The 6486-nt window shown below is 38.1% G+C and overlaps 1 pseudogene; it reads right to left on the bottom strand.

Annotated features, from left to right (window-relative positions):
• Positions 1-549: 549 nt before the first annotated feature.
• On the bottom strand, positions 550-1499 carry LOC126080282 (olfactory receptor 5L1-like; annotated as a pseudogene).
• Between the last annotated feature and the right edge of the window lie 4987 nt (positions 1500-6486).

The following is a 6486-nucleotide window of genomic DNA, read 5'->3' on the forward strand; positions in this document are numbered from 1 at the left end:
TTTTTCAAATGAGAAAGTATTTGGAGTTTCAACACACCAGGCACTGCAATGACAACAACAGCAGCAAAATGAATAAAGGAAACAAGAAATAAACAAATATATGACAACAATTTTAAAATGAGATTTAAAAATGTATTCACATATGGAATTCTCATTTTATGCATAAACTGACAAAGGTGTGTCTTTCATTGTAAAAAAAAAAAAAGGAATTCAGTTTTGAAAAGACTCATATTTTCCATTACAGATACTGAAAAAGGCTGTCATGAATTCTCCATTAGATTTTTGAAGTTTTACAGTAAATTAAATGCCTGTGCCTTAACAGTGCCATTGTCATATCTACTTAAAACAATTACAGATTGGAGAAAAGCAAATAAATGTATTAAAAATATTTAAATATACTCATCTCTTGTTAATTAGAAAGGCACAGAGATAACTGAATGAAAAGTTATCATTTCTAACTATCTAGTTCCTTACTGTTTTCTCCAGTCCAACACCGAAGCCCACCTAATCACCTCTCCACCACCTTCCACTTTGAAACTCGCAGTCCTGTTAAGAAAGTGTTCTCCAGAAAAATATTTTGGGGCCCGCCATTTTCCTGATAGCTTCTTTCACATCTTTGTTCCTCAGGCTATAAATCAGGGGGTTCAGCACGGGAATCACTACAGTGTAGAACACTGTGGCTACCTTTTCTTTGTCCAAACTCTTGCCTGAACTAGGCCTGCAATAAATGAAAAGGATTGTTCCATGGAAGACAATGATGGCTGTGAGGTGGGAGGCACAGGTAGAAAAGGTTTTGTGCCGTCCCTCTGCAGAGTGCATCCTCAGAATGGTGATGAAAATAAAGAAGTAGGAGGTGAGGATTATCACAATGATGCCGATCTCACTGACAGTGGCTACAATAAACAGCAGCAGTTCATTCATAGAGACATCAGAGCAGGAAAGAGATAAGAGGGGGGTAGATCACAGAAGTAGTGGTTAATCACATTTGATCGATAGGATGGAATTTCAAGAGCTAAACACAAGTGCATCAGAGAACACACTGTTCCACAAAGGTAGCAGCCAGACACCAGCTCTACACGGAGCTTCTGGGACATGATGACCATGTACAGCAGTGGGTTGCAGATGGCCAAAAACCGGTCATAGGCCATTACGGCCAACAGTGTGACCTCTGTGACCACACATGTGCAAAACAAGCAGAACTGTATAGTACACCCCACAAAAGAAATGGCTTTGTCCTTGTTTAAGATATTGTCCAGCATCTTAGGCACAATAGCGGTAGAGTAGCAGAAATCCACAAAGGACAAGTGGCTGAGGAAAAAGTACATGGGGGTGTGAAGCTGAGAGCTGACCTGAATCACTGCTATCAAGCCCAGGTTACCCAATGCCGTGACTCCATAAATTAGAAGGAACAGTAGAAAGATGAAGACTCTCAGCTCCGGGATGTCTGATAATCCAAGGAGAACGAACTCTGTCACCATGGTGCAGTTTTTCTGGTTCATGTTCCAACTTTATTTGGGGTTGGAGAAAATACATAAATAAACTAAAAGTTACTCTCCATTATGTGATCCAAATTTTAGGTCTGGCTCTCTGCTAAGAGGAGACACGAGAAGAAGTAAGAGAGTAATTTTGGCAGCAAAGGAATGGGACATTACTTTTGTGAAGTCTAAGAAGAGTTCAGACATTGTAAAAAAATAGCTGCATAAGGCTCACAAGTTTACAGATCACACGGAAACATTAACATCTACTAAAACCTATATGACTCTTTAAACACTCATTCTACAATTCAGAGATTATAACTTAATCATTAGAAAGGGATTAAAGTATTACTTAATTAGCCTTATTGTTCCACGAAATTCAAATCCCTTTTTCCTGACAAACTTTACAATCAATATTCAAATATTGGGCTCCTAGAAAATAACCTTTAAAATGTATAGCACCCTTCTCTGGGTTTTCCATTGAAGTGATGGGAGGTATGCTTTTTAAGATCACTAACTCAGAAGTGTTCATTTTTTATAGATATTGTTTAAATAGAGAATATATCTTTTCTATAAAATTTTTGTAATTATTTTGGTAATTACACTATTTAATCTTGGTCATGGTTTATGGAATTGGATATTCTTAAATACTGCCTTCCTATAACCATTTTTTTTTTTTTATAACTATATCCCCGACAAGACCTATTTAACAGTGAAATTCCCTGCTTTGAATCAACTGGAAGAAGTGATCAAAGATATGGTTTGGGAATTATGGGCAAAAATGCCTACTTGCTCCATTGTGACATTATTTATGATATTAAAACTTAGAATTCACTTAAGTGTTAAGAAGGAAATGGTGAAATTATGGCATGTATATACGATGCACCTAACAAAGGAATAATTTTGAAGAATTTTCAATGATGTGAAAAACGACTGACAAAATATCAACTTGAAAAATAGAATGCACAGGTAGAGTATTACGTATGTATACACAAGTTGAATTGCACTTTTAATCCTCACCACATCCTTGAAACATAATTTTATCCCCATTTTTTTTAAGCAAAATGTATAAATTTAACTGAATTAATGCAAAGCGTAAATATTATGGTGTGAGGGGAGAAAAAGGGTGACTTTTTTATGTATAGCAGCTGGCTTCAAGGTGTAGGACACAAAGCAAAGGCAGAGGACAATAACTATTTCATTTCTTCTCTCCCTTCCTGGCCCTTAGCAGATGCATACACTATAGTGAATTACCTCTATGAGAAAAATAAAAATAATCTTCCAGATCCCAAAAATATCGCTCATGTACATATTCAAACAGGCGCAGCCTGACCAACCAACCTGTAGGACTGACATAGTTTCCCTTTTTCTGAAGATGCTATGATAGAAAATGTTATAGCCTTTATGTTTTTTCTTTGAGCTCTCATGGGGCCCATCTTTCTTAAGCTTATTGAACCAAACATTGATCTCTGTGGGATATCAACAAGGAAACTACCGTATCTTGGGGTTCAAGCAATTATTGACCTCTATGGGATATTTTTTTTATGGGATATACTTTGGACATGTCAGGAGGGATCAGTCCCTGGAGAAGGACATCATGCTTTGCAAAGTACAGGGTCAGAGGAAAAGAGGAAGACCCTCAATGAGGTGGATTGACCCAGTGACTGCAGCAATGAGCTCAAGCATAACAATGACTGTAAGGATGGTGCAGGACCAGGCAGTGTTTCGTTCTGTTGTGCATAGGGTCGCTATGAGTTGGAACCGACTTGACGGCACCTAACAACAACATGGGATATAAGTCCCTGGGTAGTGGTGCAAATGGTTAAATGTTTGGCTGCTGACTGAATAGCTGGAAGTTTAAATCCATCCAGAGGTAGCTCTAAAGAAAGGTTTGGCAAAATCTGCTCAATAGCAACTGGTGTTTGGTTTTGATGAAATATAAATGGGGGGGGGGAACTATCCCAGTTTGGAATTAATAAGATTATAATCCATCAAGGTTTCCTCCAGAGTGCATTGTGAATTACAGAGAATGTATGGTGTCCAAGCATCGCCTCTGTGAGCCTGTAGTGAAATATATGACCAGGTTTTATAAACGGTTCCTATCTTACACTCAAAAGCTCTTTCCTGGAGGGGATAGGGTCTAAATTCATATTAGAGTTCCATCAAATGCCAGAAATGGGTCGGGATAATAACTGTCTTTTACTTAGAATAATAGTAATTGTTCAGACTTATTGAGCCCTTCCTGCATACCAGGTGGTGTTCCAAATACAAGTATTAACTCACTTCAGCTTTATAAAACTAAGTGATAAGGGCACCATTATCATGGCTTCTTTACATATGAGGTGACTGAGTTACAGGCAGGTGTAACTTGCCCAGGGCCCCACGTATAATCACTGGTAGGAAGAGGCCACAGGTTGTTTTTTGGTTTGTACATCCAGATGACTAAGTGAGGAAGAGCAGAGGTACAGAGTGGCCCTGGGATGGCATACAGCCTAGGAAGAATTGTCAATGCCAGAGGCCATTAAGTGAGACTGCCTCAAGTACCTCTCCGAGGGCTGCTCCTTTGTTGGTTGTGTGATGTCTACGTGGAGCCCTGGTGGCACAATGGTTAAGAGCTACAGCTGCTAACCAAAAATTAGCAGTTTGAATCCACCAGCTGCTCCTTGGAAACCCTATGGGGTAGTTGTACTCTGTCCTGTAGGGTCACTATAAGTCAGGTTCATCTCAATGGCAATGTGTTTAACTTGGTTTCTGGTTTCAGTGAAAGAATAGTAGATATTCTTGTGATATAAGTTTTGGGGAACTCTTTTTGGTAATCTTCCCCGAAACTGAGAAAATGAGTGGCTGTAATGACTACTTAAACAAATCACTCAGAAACATATTGGTTAAAAATAACAACAGTTTTTTTGTTGCCCACTATTGCATGGATCAGGTGGGAAGCTCTGCTGATCTGGTCCAGGCTTGGCTGACCTTGGCTCATCCTGCTTAGGTGTATGAGATCAGCTGATTTAACAGTGTCTCATTCTCAAGTCTGGCTGTGGGCTAGATGTCAGCTGGTGTGATTGGGAGGGTGTTGAGTGACTAGGTTATGTCTCCCGTTATCCAATTGGCTAGTCTGTGTTGGTTCACATGACAGCTTTGAAGGATTCCAAGAGATTGTGCAAAAGCCTCAAGGCCTCTCAAAGGCTACAAGCTGGCACAACGTCACTTTGGCCACCATCTGTTAGCCAAAGAAAATTGCAAGAGTAGACCACATTTAAGGAATGGAGAAATTGATTTTACCACTTGTGAATAGCTGCAAAGGGCATGGATACAGGAAGGACTAGAGAATATAGGCGATGTTTGCAATCTACTTACACTGTGTAGCAAATCCTTTTGGAAAGAAAGCTTGTCTTCAAAATAATTCAAAAGCAATCTAATTGTGTTTAATGCATTACTAAAAGTAACTTTTTGATGAAAGATCAGCATAAGAGATTGGCACATACCTTACATGAAGTTGAAAGAGTTTAGTGGCATTGCTACTACAACACAATTTCCAACAGCTTCTATCTCCATTTGCTTTCAGCATGACCAGTCTTCCTCAGCACTTTCATTTATTAAAATGTAAAGATGCTTAGCCTATTATCTTCTAGCATTGTGTTGTTTTTCTATGGGTATAATAACTGATAAAAATAAAAAGTCCAAACTTATTATTTTCATTAAAAAAATATTCCCAATAACATTTTTTTATTTCTGATTAATCACATTTTATTGAAATTTGCAATACAATTATATTTCTTAGTTAATACTATACTTATTGGTACAAGGTTAACTCAATTCAAAAGAAAAAAGCATTCAATTACATTAAAAGCATTACAATCACAAGAAATTAAAAGTATGAGTGTTATTCATAAAATTATAATGTCTATGAGGAAAGTGGAGATTGAAATATAAGTTCAGGAGGACAAGGAAAGATGTATGTCTGATTGCTTAAAATGATCTTGTTCATGTAATTTAAATTAATTATAATATGCAATGGAGATTACACATTGTGCTGTTACTTAAACTTACGAGGAAATATATTATATGTCAGATTAAATTCCTAGGGTATATACTTTTTCAAGAATAATTTAGGGATATGTGACCATCTTAGGCTAGGTTCCCTAGAGAAGCAAAACTAATAAAGCATATACATAGAGAGAAATTTATCTCAAGGAAATGGCTAAAGCAGTTGTAGAGGTTGGCAAGTCCTAATCCATGGGTCAGGCGTCAGGCTGGAGGCTTCTCCTGACTCGCATAGCTGTGGAGGCTGACCAATTCAAGACCAGCAGGTAAGAAGTCAGGTTACTGGCTCACAGGCTGCAGAAGCCAATGAATCCCAAGATCAGCAGGCAATACATCTGGCTGCTGGCACTAGTCCCAAGAACTGGAGGTCAGATAATGACAAGCCAGATGTAGAGTAAGCAAGTGAGAATTGTCAGAACATCCATGTATATATATATACATATTCTATGCAAAGGATCGAAGCTCCCCTTACAACTGATTGGCTGATCACATCATGAAGGACTACATCGTTACATAACTGCTGAATTACATCATTAGATTAACAGCCAAGCCACATCATTACATAGCTGCCAATCCACTGAAAATCATGGCCCAGCCAAGTTGACAGACAACCTTAACAATCACAGTGACCAAAAAAACTGATTGCTAGAATTTGATAAATAATCTGCCATGAAGAATCTGAAATGTCACAACTTGAAAGAATATTAGATTCTATGACAGTATTTAGTAAAAAAGTTGTTTGCCAGTGTGGTTCGAATTTTAAATGATTGGCCTGGTTCTATCAACAATGGCTTCTACAACCTTGGACAAGTTACTGCAACTGGATGGGTCTCAGTTTTATCAGGGCAAAAGGTAAGTGGGTTGTGCCAGTTCCACCACAAAATACGATCATTTCCCAAAGCATGAGAGAAGTGAAATTTTTTTCTCAATAAAGGGGAGTTAATTAGCCATCATTGATTCAATTTAA

This window comes from Elephas maximus, chromosome 7 (assembly GCF_024166365.1).
Source record: "Elephas maximus indicus isolate mEleMax1 chromosome 7, mEleMax1 primary haplotype, whole genome shotgun sequence".
NCBI classification, from domain to species: Eukaryota; Metazoa; Chordata; class Mammalia; order Proboscidea; family Elephantidae; genus Elephas; species Elephas maximus.